Source organism: Bombina bombina, chromosome 3, assembly GCF_027579735.1.
Source record: "Bombina bombina isolate aBomBom1 chromosome 3, aBomBom1.pri, whole genome shotgun sequence".
Classification (NCBI taxonomy): domain Eukaryota; kingdom Metazoa; phylum Chordata; class Amphibia; order Anura; family Bombinatoridae; genus Bombina; species Bombina bombina.
This window is the reverse complement of record NC_069501.1, coordinates 374,148,256-374,162,839: the sequence shown is the minus strand read 5'-3', so window position 1 is coordinate 374,162,839 and position 14,584 is coordinate 374,148,256. Positions and strand designations below refer to the sequence as shown.

The following is a 14,584-nucleotide window of genomic DNA, read 5'->3' as shown; positions in this document are numbered from 1 at the left end:
AGTGGCTTGATGCCATCCTACAACCATTGGTCAACCAATTACCTGCATATACTAGAGATTCAAAACACGTACTCAATCTTCTAACTGACATCAATTGGCAAAGCAATTACCACTGGCTTTCAGTAGATGTGGTCTCTCTATATTCAAGAATACCACACCACAGGGGCATAGAGGCAGTTAGATATTTTCTCACTACACATACTGAATTTACATCGGATTTTCAAAAATATGTTCTAAGAATTTTAGAGTTTCTATTGACTCATAATTTCTTTACCTTTGAAGGGCAATACTATGTGCAAAAATGCGGTACGGCCATGGGGGCGAAATACGCCCCCTCCTATGCAAATCTATTTCTTGGCAAATGGGAGCTAGACAACATCTTTGACCATAGCAACCCATACAGATCATATATTTGTTTTTTTAAACGCTATATTGATGATCTCCTTTTTATTTGGTCAGGTTCACCTGCAGACATTATAAGTTTCATTGAGATGATTAATAATAACAATCTGAACTTAAGTTTCACCTACACTACAGATTCTATATGCATCAACTATTTAGACTTAAGCCTCACTGGGGAAAGCAGTGGTAAAATCACCTCTAAAGTATACCGTAAGCCCATTTCAGGCAACACACTTCTGCATGCCTCCAGTTGCCACCCTAAGAACACATCTTATGCTGTTGCTAAAGGCCAGTTTACTAGGCTTAAGAGGAATTGTAGCAACACTGCAGACTATGTACATGAGGCTGAGTGTCTAGAAAAGAGACTTAAAGATAGAAAATATGCCCGTAGACATATCAAACAAGCTAGACTAGCTGTTGATAAGCTGGATAGGGACCAACTTCTGGTAGACAAACCCAAAACCACACATAATGACTTTAAAGGTGTACACTTTGTGACAACCTTTAGCACACAGTATCCCCAGATCTGTAATATAGTTAGGAAACATTTTCCTCTACTGGCAGCTGATGATAAGCTGGTAGAAACCGTAAAACAAGGGGTTAGGTGCTCTTATAAAAAAAGTCCTACATTGGCATCTATTCTGTCCCCAACAGAACTAAAACAGACACCACGACACAATAGTTCCTGGTTACAACACTCAGGTATGTTTAAATGTGGGCACAGAAAGTGCAAACCCTGTGACTTTGTCTGGGTTACAAAAGAATTTACCTCTACAACAACAGGTCAGACATACCCCATTAAATCTTGCCTTAATTGTCAAAGCACTGATGTCATATATGTCATCGTATGCACTATGTGCAGGGTCCAATATGTAGGGTTAACCTCTAGGGATATAAATTCCCGTATTAGAGAACACTTCTCAACTATCACCAAAGGTACATCCAGTACACCTCTGGTTCAACATTTTGCTACCAAACATAGTTGTAGCTTGAACTCTCTCAGATGGGTGGCAATTGAACAAGCCAAGGTGCCCAAGAGAGGAGGCAACCTTGAAACTATCCTTGCGAAAAGAGAAGTGTATTGGATCTACACTTTGAGAACAAGGTTACCTTTAGGATTAAATTCGAGATACGATTTAATCAATTTTTGGGAATAGCATTGGTGTCTCTCCTGATACTATACTTGCCACATATACCTTTATTCAGCTATAATTGACATGCGACACGTTTCATTTATTATGATGACATGTTGAATATAAGTATAATACATACAGTGAACTTATCTACATATCTCATATTTCACCATACTTTTACATACTCAACTTATACATTTAGCTCAGTGCTTTTTGTATTTGGTATTTTGATCTTCTATATCTGAGTTTGTTTTCTTTTTATTCCTTTTTATTTATTTTTATTTATTTATTTTTCTCCTATCTTCGATTTCCCTTATACTATATTTAATATATGGGATCTATACATTTCTACATTTCTGTGGTTCTATACAGATTATAGCAGAGATATGTTACACACATAAGCATAAATGCTAGAATATTTATTCAGCAATAACACAGGGTAGATTAAAGTTCCTCTCTTCCTGAAAGTGCTCATCTGTTTGTAACATTTCTGTGGTATAATAATATCTCCCCAACAGGGAATATTAATAAAGTCATAAATATATAAATTAAATTGAATTCATTTGATTGAATATCACCTATATTATTTTGTTATATATAGCTTATAGGTATTAAATTTAGTAGTGGTCTTTAGAAATTTTAGAACTAACGTTTTTATGTACAGAATATTCATTACATAATTTGTTTTATATGTTTGCTTACCAGACCACTCTATTTTGAGTACTATAATTTTTCACTAACATAATAACTCTCTAATGTGTACCAAATAGCAAGTGTACTACTGTTGTTAGGTCTAGGGAACAAAGAGTTAATAATTCTTCAAATTTGTGGAGTGTGGGCGTGCTTTGTATATACCTTTTGTCCAATTGTATTGTATCACTGATTTTTTAAGAATGCATTCACCTGCATGACACCTATGGCTATGATTACGGCTGCGTGCCGAAACATGTAAGCTTTGGTGTCACGCTCACACACACCTACTTTGTATGCTGTCTTCTAGCCTATTTGGCGTTTTAACTGAGCCCAATAAAAGTTGGATTTTATTTTGAACAAAAGCTGGATCCTGCCTTTCTTTGTGACTTTTTCTGTCTATATAAATAACATAAATGTATGGTCTGTCTATATAAATAACATAAATATATGGTCTGTCTATATAAAAACATACATGTATGGTCTGTCTATATAAATAACATACATGTATGGTCTGTCTATATAAATAACATAAATATATGGTCTGTCTATATAAAAACATACATGTATGGTCTGTCTATATAAATAACATACATGTATGGTCTGTCTATATAAATAACATACATGTATGGTCTGTCTATATAAATAACATACATGTATGGTCTGTCTATATAAATAACATACATGTATGGTCTGTCTATATAAATAACATACATGTATGGTCTGTCTATATAAATAACATAAATGTATGGTCTGTCTATATAAATAACATACATGTATGGTCTGTCTATATAAATAACATACATGTATGGTCTGTCTATATAAATAACATACATGTATGGTCTGTCTATATAAATAACATAAATGTATGGTCTGTCTATATAAATAACATACATGTATGGTCTGTCTATATAAATAACATACATGTATGGTCTGTCTATATAAATAACATAAATGTATGGTCTGTCTATATAAATAACATAAATGTATGGTCTGTCTATATAAATAACATACATGTATGGTCTGTCTATATAAATAACATACATGTATGGTCTGTCTATATAAATAACATAAATGTATGGTCTGTCTATATAAATAACATAAATGTATGGTCTGTCTATATAAATAACATAAATGTATGGTCTGTCTATATAAATAACATACATGTATGGTCTGTCTATATAAATAACATAAATGTATGGTCTGTCTATATAAATAACATACATGTATGGTCTGTCTATATAAATAACATAAATGTATGGTCTGTCTATATAAATAACATACATGTATGGTCTGTCTATATAAATAACATACATGTATGGTCTGTCTATATAAATAACATACATGTATGGTCTGTCTATATAAATAACATAAATGTATGGTCTGTCTATATAAATAACATACATGTATGGTCTGTCTATATAAATAACATAAATGTATGGTCTGTCTATATAAATAACATACATGTATGGTCTGTCTATATAAATAACATAAATGTATGGTCTGTCTATATAAATAACATACATGTATGGTCTGTCTATATAAATAACATACATGTATGGTCTGTCTATATAAATAACATAAATGTATGGTCTGTCTATATAAATAACATAAATGTATGGTCTGTCTATATAAATAACATAAATGTATGGTCTGTCTATATAAATAACATACATGTATGGTCTGTTTATATAAATAACATACATGTATGGTCTGTCTATATAAATAACATAAATGTATGGTCTGTCTATATAAATAACATAAATGTATGGTCTGTCTATATAAATAACATACATGTATGGTCTGTCTATATAAATAACATACATGTATGGTCTGTCTATATAAATAACATACATGTATGGTCTGTCTATATAAATAACATAAATGTATGGTCTGTCTATATAAATAACATAAATGTATGGTCTGTCTATATAAATAACATACATGTATGGTCTGTCTATATAAATAACATAAATGTATGGTCTGTCTATATAAATAACATACATGTATGGTCTGTCTATATAAATAACATACATGTATGGTCTGTCTATATAAATAACATAAATGTATGGTCTGTCTATATAAATAACATAAATGTATGGTCTGTCTATATAAATAACATACATGTATGGTCTGTCTATATAAATAACATAAATGTATGGTCTGTCTATATAAATAACATAAATGTATGGTCGTCTGTCTATATAAATAACATAAATGTATGGTCTGTCTATATAAATAACATACATGTATGGTCTGTCTATATAAATAACATAAATGTATGGTCTGTCTATATAAATAACATAAATGTATGGTCGTCTGTCTATATAAATAACATAAATGTATGGTCTGTCTATATAAATAACATACATGTATGGTCTGTCTATATAAATAACATAAATGTATGGTCTGTCTATATAAATAAAATAAATGTATGGTCTGTCTATATAAATAACATACATGTATGGTCTGTCTATATAAATAACATAAATGTATGGTCTGTCTATATAAATAACATAAATGTATGGTCTGACTATATAAATAACATACATGTATGGTCTGTCTATATAAATAACATACATGTATGGTCTGTCTATATAAATAACATACATGTATGGTCTGTCTATATAAATAACATACATGTATGGTCTGTCTATATAAATAACATAAATGTATGGTCTGTCTATATAAATAACATACATGTATGGTCTGTCTATATAAATAACATAAATGTATGGTCTGTCTATATAAATAACATACATGTATGGTCTGTCTATATAAATAACATACATGTATGGTCTGTCTATATAAATAACATAAATGTATGGTCTGTCTATATAAATAACATACATGTATGGTCTGTCTATATAAATAACATAAATGTATGGTCTGTCTATATAAATAACATACATGTATGGTCTGTCTATATAAATAACATACATGTATGGTCTGTCTATATAAATAACATAAATGTATGGTCTGTCTATATAAATAACATACATGTATGGTCTGTCTATATAAATAACATAAATGTATGGTCTGTCTATATAAATAACATAAATGTATGGTCTGTCTATATAAATAACATACATGTATGGTCTGTCTATATAAATAACATACATGTATGGTCTGTCTATATAAATAACATACATGTATGGTCTGTCTATATAAATAACATAAATGTATGGTCTGTCTATATAAATAACATACATGTATGGTCTGTCTATATAAATAACATACATGTATGGTCTGTCTATATAAATAACATACATGTATGGTCTGTCTATATAAATAACATAAATGTATGGTCTGTCTATATAAATAACATAAATGTATGGTCTGTCTATATAAATAACATAAATGTATGGTCTGTCTATATAAATAACATACATGTATGGTCTGTCTATATAAATAACATACATGTATGGTCTGTCTATATAAATAACATAAATATATGGTCTGTCTATATAAATAACATAAATGTATGGTCTGTCTATATAAATAACATAAATGTATGGTCTGTCTATATAAATAACATAAATGTATGGTCTGTCTATATAAATAACATACATGTATGGTCTGTCTATATAAATAACATAAATGTATGGTCTGTCTATATAAATAACATACATGTATGGTCTGTCTATATAAATAACATACATGTATGGTCTGTCTATATAAATAACATAAATATATGGTCTGTCTATATAAATAACATAAATGTATGGTCTGTCTATATAAATAACATAAATATATGGTCTGTCTATATAAATAACATACATGTATGGTCTGTCTATATAAATAACATAAATGTATGGTCTGTCTATATAAATAACATAAATGTATGGTCTGTCTATATAAATAACATAAATGTATGGTCTGTCTATATAAATAACATAAATGTATGGTCTGTCTATATAAATAACATAAATGTATGGTCTGTCTATATAAATAACATACATGTATGGTCTGTCTATATAAATAACATAAATGTATGGTCTGTCTATATAAATAACATACATGTATGGTCTGTCTATATAAATAACATAAATGTATGGTCTGTCTATATAAATAACATACATGTATGGTCTGTCTATATAAATAACATACATGTATGGTCTGTCTATATAAATAACATAAATGTATGGTCTGTCTATATAAATAACATAAATGTATGGTCTGTCTATATAAATAACATACATGTATGGTCTGTCTATATAAATAACATAAATGTATGGTCTGTCTATATAAATAACATACATGTATGGTCTGTCTATATAAATAACATAAATGTATGGTCTGTCTATATAAATAACATAAATGTATGGTCTGTCTATATAAATAACATAAATGTATGGTCTGTCTATATAAATAACATACATGTATGGTCTGTCTATATAAATAACATACATGTATGGTCTGTCTATATAAATAACATGCATGTATGGTCTGTCTATATAAATAACATACATGTATGGTCTGTCTATATAAATAACATAAATGTATGGTCTGTCTATATAAATAACATACATGTATGGTCTGTCTATATAAATAACATACATGTATGGTCTGTTCTATATAAATAACATACATGTATGGTCTGTCTATATAAATAACATAAATGTATGGTCTGTCTATATAAATAACATGAATGTATGGTCTGTCTATATAAATAACATACATGTATGGTCTGTCTATATAAATAACATAAATGTATGGTCTGTCTATATAAATAACATACATGTATGGTCTGTCTATATAAATAACATACATGTATGGTCTGTCTATATAAATAACATACATGTATGGTCTGTCTATATAAATAACATAAATGTATGGTCTGTCTATATAAATAACATAAATGTATGGTCTGTCTATATAAATAACATACATGTATGGTCTGTCTATATAAATAACATAAATGTATGGTCTGTCTATATAAATAACATGCATGTATGGTCTGTCTATATAAATAACATAAATGTATGGTCTGTCTATATAAAAACATAAATGTATGGTCGTCTGTCTATATAAATAACATAAATGTATGGTCTGTCTATATAAAAACATAAATGTATGGTCTGTCCAGGGCCGGATTGGCCTACCAGGATACCAGGAAATTTCCTGGTGGGCTGCAGCAGCTGGGGCTGGAAAGTTTCAATTTAAAGGGGTGCTTAATGGATGCAATTGGGTTGTAGGGTGCCTATATAACATCAATTTGGCATTTTTATTTAATGCAAAGTAATATAATGTAATTCTGAAGAAAATTTGGAGGAAGGAGTATCCCAGTAATACCCTTTGAGAAAAATGGAGCATATGCAATCTACTGACTCATTGAAAAATAAGGCTGGTCTTCATATATTTCCAGGGCTGGTTTTTATTCCCAGTCCGGCCCTGGGTCTGTCTATATAAATAACATAAATGTATGGTCTGTCTATATAAATAACATACATGTATGGTCTGTCTATATAAATAACATAAATGTATGGTCTGTCTATATAAATAACATAAATGTATGGTCTGTCTATATAAATAACATACATGTATGGTCTGTCTATATAAATAACATACATGTATGGTCTGTCTATATAAATAACATACATGTATGGTCTGTCTATATAAATAACATAAATGTATGGTCTGTCTATATAAATAACATACATGTATGGTCTGTCTATATAAATAACATACATGTATGGTCTGTCTATATAAATAACATACATGTATGGTCTGTCTATATAAATAACATAAATGTATGGTCTGTCTATATAAATAACATACATGTATGGTCTGTCTATATAAATAACATACATGTATGGTCTGTCTATATAAATAACATAAATGTATGGTCTGTCTATATAAATAACATACATGTATGGTCTGACTATATAAATAACATATATGTATGGTCTGTCTATATAAATAACATACATGTATGGTCTGTCTATATAAATAACATACATGTATGGTCTGTCTATATAAATAACATACATGTATGGTCTGTCTATATAAATAACATACATGTATGGTCTGTCTATATAAATAACATAAATGTATGGTCTGTCTATATAAATAACATACATGTATGGTCTGTCTATATAAATAACATAAATGTATGGTCTGTCTATATAAAAACATAAATGTATGGTCGTCTGTCTATATAAATAACATAAATGTATGGTCTGTCTATATAAATAACATACATGTATGGTCTGTCTATATAAATAACATAAATGTATGGTCTGTCTATATAAATAACATAAATGTATGGTCTGTCTATATAAATAACATACATGTATGGTCTGTCTATATAAATAACATACATGTATGGTCTGTCTATATAAATAACATAAATGTATGGTCTGACTATATAAATAACATACATGTATGGTCTGTCTATATAAATAACATACATGTATGGTCTGTCTATATAAATAACATACATGTATGGTCTGTCTATATAAATAACATACATGTATGGTCTGTCTATATAAATAACATACATGTATGGTCTGTCTATATAAATAACATAAATGTATGGTCTGACTATATCATAGTTGCCAACAGTCCCTGATTTCCAGGGACAGTCCCTGGATTTTGTTGTATGTCCCTGGATTTTTTTTGTCCCTGGAAATGTCCCTGAAAATCTCTTTTGCACAACATTTGTTGTTTGCATATATATATATATATATATATATATATATATATATATATATATATATATATATATATATATATACACATACATATATACAGATAGATAGATGATAAATAGATATAGTGTATTATTTAAATATAATTCATTCCTAATGGAATATTATTATTATTGAATGGGTTCACATATTATTTGTCTTTCTAATTTTTATGCTGTGTTGTAAAAATAACCATATGCCCAGAATGTGTTCCAGAGACTGAGTAGGTGTAAGAGCTTGGTGCTGTAATCTGTATAATAACCTATGGATAAGTCTAAATTATACTATTACTTTCAAATGGGTGTGTTTTGATTGCAGAACTGAGTGGGCGGAGCAGTTAAACAGTAGGTCGTCAATACTCCAGTAACCCGCTTGCTTGCTCTGCTGCAAAGTGTCCCTGGATTTTTTTTTTAAATGTTGGCAACTATGCTATATAAATAACATACATGTATGGTCTATCTATATAAATAACATACATGTATGGTCTGTCTATATAAATAACATACATGTATGGTCTGTCTATATAAATAACATACATGTATGGTCTGTCTATATAAATAACATACATGTATGGTCTGTCTATATAAATAACATACATGTATGGTCTGTCTATATAAATAACATAAATGTATGGTCTGTCTATATAAATAACATAAATGTATGGTCTGTCTATATAAATAACATAAATGTATGGTCTGTCTATATAAATAACATACATGTATGGTCTGTCTATATAAATAACATAAATGTATGGTCTGTCTATATAAATAACATAAATGTATGGTCTGTCTATATAAATAACATACATGTATGGTCTGTCTATATAAATAACATAAATATATGGTCTGTCTATATAAATAACATAAATGTATGGTCTGTCTATATAAATAACATAAATGTATGGTCTGTCTATATAAATAACATAAATGTATGGTCTGTCTATATAAATAACATAAATGTATGGTCTGTCTATATAAATAACATACATGTATGGTCTGTCTATATAAATAACATAAATGTATGGTCTGTCTATATAAATAACATAAATGTATGGTCTGTCTATATAAATAACATACATGTATGGTCTGTCTATATAAATAACATAAATATATGGTCTGTCTATATAAATAACATAAATGTATGGTCTGTCTATATAAATAACATAAATATATGGTCTGTCTATATAAATAACATAAATGTATGGTCTGTCTATATAAATAACATAAATGTATGGTCTGTCTATATAAATAACACAAATGTATGGTCTGTCTATATAAATAACATACATGTATGGTCTGTCTATATAAATAACATAAATATATGGTCTGTCTATATAAATAACATAAATGTATGGTCTGTCTATATAAATAACATAAATATATGGTCTGTCTATATAAATAACATAAATGTATGGTCTGTCTATATAAATAACATAAATATATGGTCTGTCTATATAAAAACATAAATGTATGGTCTGTCTATATAAAAACATAAATATATGGTCTGTCTATATAAAAACATAAATGTATGGTCTGTCTATATAAATAACATAAATGTATGGTCTGTCTATATAAATAACATAAATGTATGGTCTGTCTATATAAATAACATAAATGTATGGTCTGTCTATATAAAAACATAAATGTATGGTCTGTCTATATAAATAACATAAATGTATGGTCTGTCTATATAAATAACATACATGTATGGTCTGTCTATATAAATAACATACATGTCATTTTGAATTACATCTCTTTTTATTAGAAGCACATTTAGCTGAAGTCACACTGTACATTTAAGAAAAGCTTATCTAGCTGTAGAAAGATTGAGGGTTTTACTATTTATTACATTACATTCTCATTAAAAATCTTTTCATGGAATATATCTGTAAAAAAAATAAATCCATTTCAACATTAATTTTGCACACAAAAAAAATGCCTTTTGGGTTTTAGGTTGCAGTATATATTTTTTTTATTATCTACGAAGATTTTTTTTTTATCAATGTCAGATAGGTATATCCTGACACTACTATCAATTGTTTCTTCTACCTAAAATATGACATTCCAGTATTTATTACAGACTTCTTTTGCTGAATAAATCTACTTTTTTATGTCTGAAATTTGCAGCTTGTCACTGTCCACTCACACATCTGTGAGAGACAACCCCACCAGCTAGTAGCAAATTCTGATGTATAAAACATAAAATTTCCTTCTTGTTTCAAATTAAAATTAAACAGCTATTACTTTGAATATTTTATCTTACCTGATAGACAATAAACAAATTATTATGTCTTCCACTCACAATCCATTCACTAGTAAATATCTAACTCTATAAACAATGCAAAAATGCAGCATATAATGTATTAGATAAACCTTCTGTCTTTTTAAGGAACGTTTCTGTCCTTTACCAAACACAAATATTAAGATAAACAGGTTTAAACTTACAACTTCTCTTGCCTGCACAAGTCCGGAATCTGATAAATATTACCCTGAAGTAGTAAAAAAGGCTTAAAAGCAGAACATTGTGTGTAGATAATATAACGAAACTTCCTAAAATCTTTCACAGGAAGGGGCAAGCAAGCATGTTAAATTCCCTCCCCTTCTTTCATTTTCTCCACAAAAACCTCACAACCTTGATGCATTTTTTGTCCAGGACAGTGCTGGGTTCAAATTTGTGACTTTCAGTATCTTGTAAATCAGGTATTGCCCCATCTCAAATCTTTAATATTACTTGAATGAAAAGCAGAAGTTTTTATGAGACATAATTACATTTCAGGTTCAAAGGCATACACATATTTTATACAGTGGTTTATACACACACACACACACACACATATATATATATATATATATATATATATATATATATATATATATATATATATATATACAGTATATATATATATACCTCATTTTATTGCGCTATTTCAAAGTAAAGGTTTGTGGCAACCCTGTGTCAAGCAATTCTATTGGTGCATTTTTTTCAGCATATATTAACACATATAAAAACATAAATACACATGAATACACATATATACACGTATATATACACACAACCAGCAAAACGATTATGACTCACTGAAGGCTCAGATTATCGTTAGCATTGTTTAGCAATAAAGTATTTTTTTAAGTAATGTATGTACATTGTTGTTTTTTAGACATAATGCTATTGCACACTTAAAAGACTACAGTATAGTGTAAATATAACTTTTTTATGCACTGGGAAACAAAAAAAAAAGTGTGTGTATGTGTATGTGTGTGTGTGTGTGTGTGTGTGTGTGTGTGTGTGTGTGTGTGTGTGTGTGTGTGTATGTGTGTGTGTGTGTGTGTGTGTGTGTGTGTGTGTGTGTGTGTGTGTGTGTGTGTGTGTGTGTGTGTGTGTGTGTGTGTGTATATTTTTTTTTCTTCCTCTCTACTAAAAAATATAAGCTAAGTAACCTTGTATTTAAAGGATCACTAAAAAGTCTTTCTCAGTTCCACTGTTTATATAAAGTAATGGGGTCTTCTGTAGATAGTTATTTTAGCAATCCTATATCCCACACAGCATTGATGCATGCTCTGTTTTATTGCCTGTTTTATATCTGTTTCTAATTGTCCTCAGCAGAAGAAATAGCTGAAGGGAAACCCTAGATTTCAACATGGCAGCATCCATTACTTTATAGAAACTAAACTAAGCTGTTACACTTATATATTCAATAATTAAACAGCTAATATAATTTTCACATTTACATTTTACATTTTGTTCTCAGGCTAATCTTTGGTTTGAATACATCATTTATATCTAATTCCCCTATAATACCTGTTATTTTGAATAAGGAAAATGTTTAAAAAATGTATAATACAACGGCAACATTGTATATAAGAATATAAATGGGAGTATGGTAGCAAAGGTTTTACACTTTAACAAAAAACTCCTAGATATAATTAGTGCTTTGTGAAATAGTTTGAGCTCCTCATAGATGATAAGATCAGATAAGACCAGAACTAAGTAAGGTTTCAGATTTGAATATATATATAACACACACTCACACAAGCTCACACACACACATATACACACCCTCACACATAAACACATAAACACATGAACCCACTCACGCATACACACACACAAAAACACTCACACATATGCACACAACCACACACACACAAACATATACACAAACACGCACACATAAACACACATACATATATACACACACACTCACACATATACACACATACGCACACACATATACACAAGCTCACACATACACACCCACTAACACACATACAAACACACACATATACCGACGCTCACACATACACACATATATATACACACACTCACACACACAAATATACACACACGCTGACACATATATACACACACATATACAGACGCTCACACATACACACACACACAAATATACACACACGCTCACACATATATACACACACACTCACACACATTCACACATGCACACACACAAATATACACACACGCTCACACATATATACACACACACTCACACACATTCACACATGCACACACACAAATATACACACACGCTCACACATATATACACACACAATAAACCATTTACATTAGTATACCTAAAAATCACATGCTACATTGATTCTGTACTACAATCCAGGATAAATTCAGCCACCTAGTTCCAGAAAAAATAATATTATCATTAGTGATTTGGTTGTTCTATGACCTTATGCTAATTGCTTGCAAAAAATCATTCCATTCTTACCTTATAAGGTGAGAGGAGAGATGTCAGGAGTGGATGATATACTAAGAGATGTTCTGAATAAGTCTTCTGCGGGAATTTACAAATGCTGTCACACCTCATTTCCTATGTCACATTCTGATGGGTTGAACTGTGGTTTATATGCATCACAGTTTAGTTTTCAATAGAATTTATATATACAGACTGGTGTATGTGTGCCTAAAATGCAATTATAATAGTGTTTTATGTATGTTTGTATGTATATATATATATATATATATATATATATATATATATATATATATATATATATATATATATATATATATATATATATATATACACACAAACACCCATGAAGTTAAATGGATATTCTAGTCAAAATTAAGCTTTCATTATTCAGATGGGACTTGTAATTTTAAGTCAACTTTTCAATTTATTTTTATCACCAAATTTGCTTTGTTCTCTTGGTATTCTTAGTTGAAACTAAACCTAGGTAGGCTCATATGCTAATTTCTAAGCTCTTGAAGGCCACCTCTTATCACATGCTTTTTTAATTGCTTTTCACAACAAGAGACTGTTAGTTCATGTGGGTCATATACACTGTGTTCAGGCACAGGGAGTTATTTAAGGGTTTGCACAACACAATACTAAATGCAAGTCAATAGATCATAAATACAAAAGTCATGTGATCAGGGGGCTGTCAGAAGATGCCTACAGAGGTAAAAATTATATTAATATAACTGTGTTGGCTGTGCAAAACTGGGGAATAGGTAATAAAGGATTATGTATCTTTTAAAACAATAAAAAATCTATTGTAGACTGTCCCTTTAAAGGTACACTCATCAAAATTAAACTTTCGTGAATTAGATACAGCTCACAGTTTTAAACAACTTTCCAATTCACTTCCATTATCAAATGTACACAATCTTTATATATACATACTTTTTGAG

The 14,584-nt window shown here is 29.3% G+C and overlaps 1 protein-coding gene across 1 annotated transcript in view; it reads right to left on the bottom strand.

Annotated features, from left to right (window-relative positions):
• The window catches only part of LOC128653307 (uncharacterized), an 83,399-nt gene extending 71,942 nt beyond the window's left edge, over nt 1–11,457 (bottom strand). The window contains exon 1 of the mRNA XM_053706515.1: nt 11,362–11,457. The gene's annotated coding sequence lies outside the window, so the exon portion shown is untranslated. The remainder of the gene's footprint in view (nt 1–11,361) is intronic.
• Between the last annotated feature and the right edge of the window lie 3,127 nt (nt 11,458–14,584).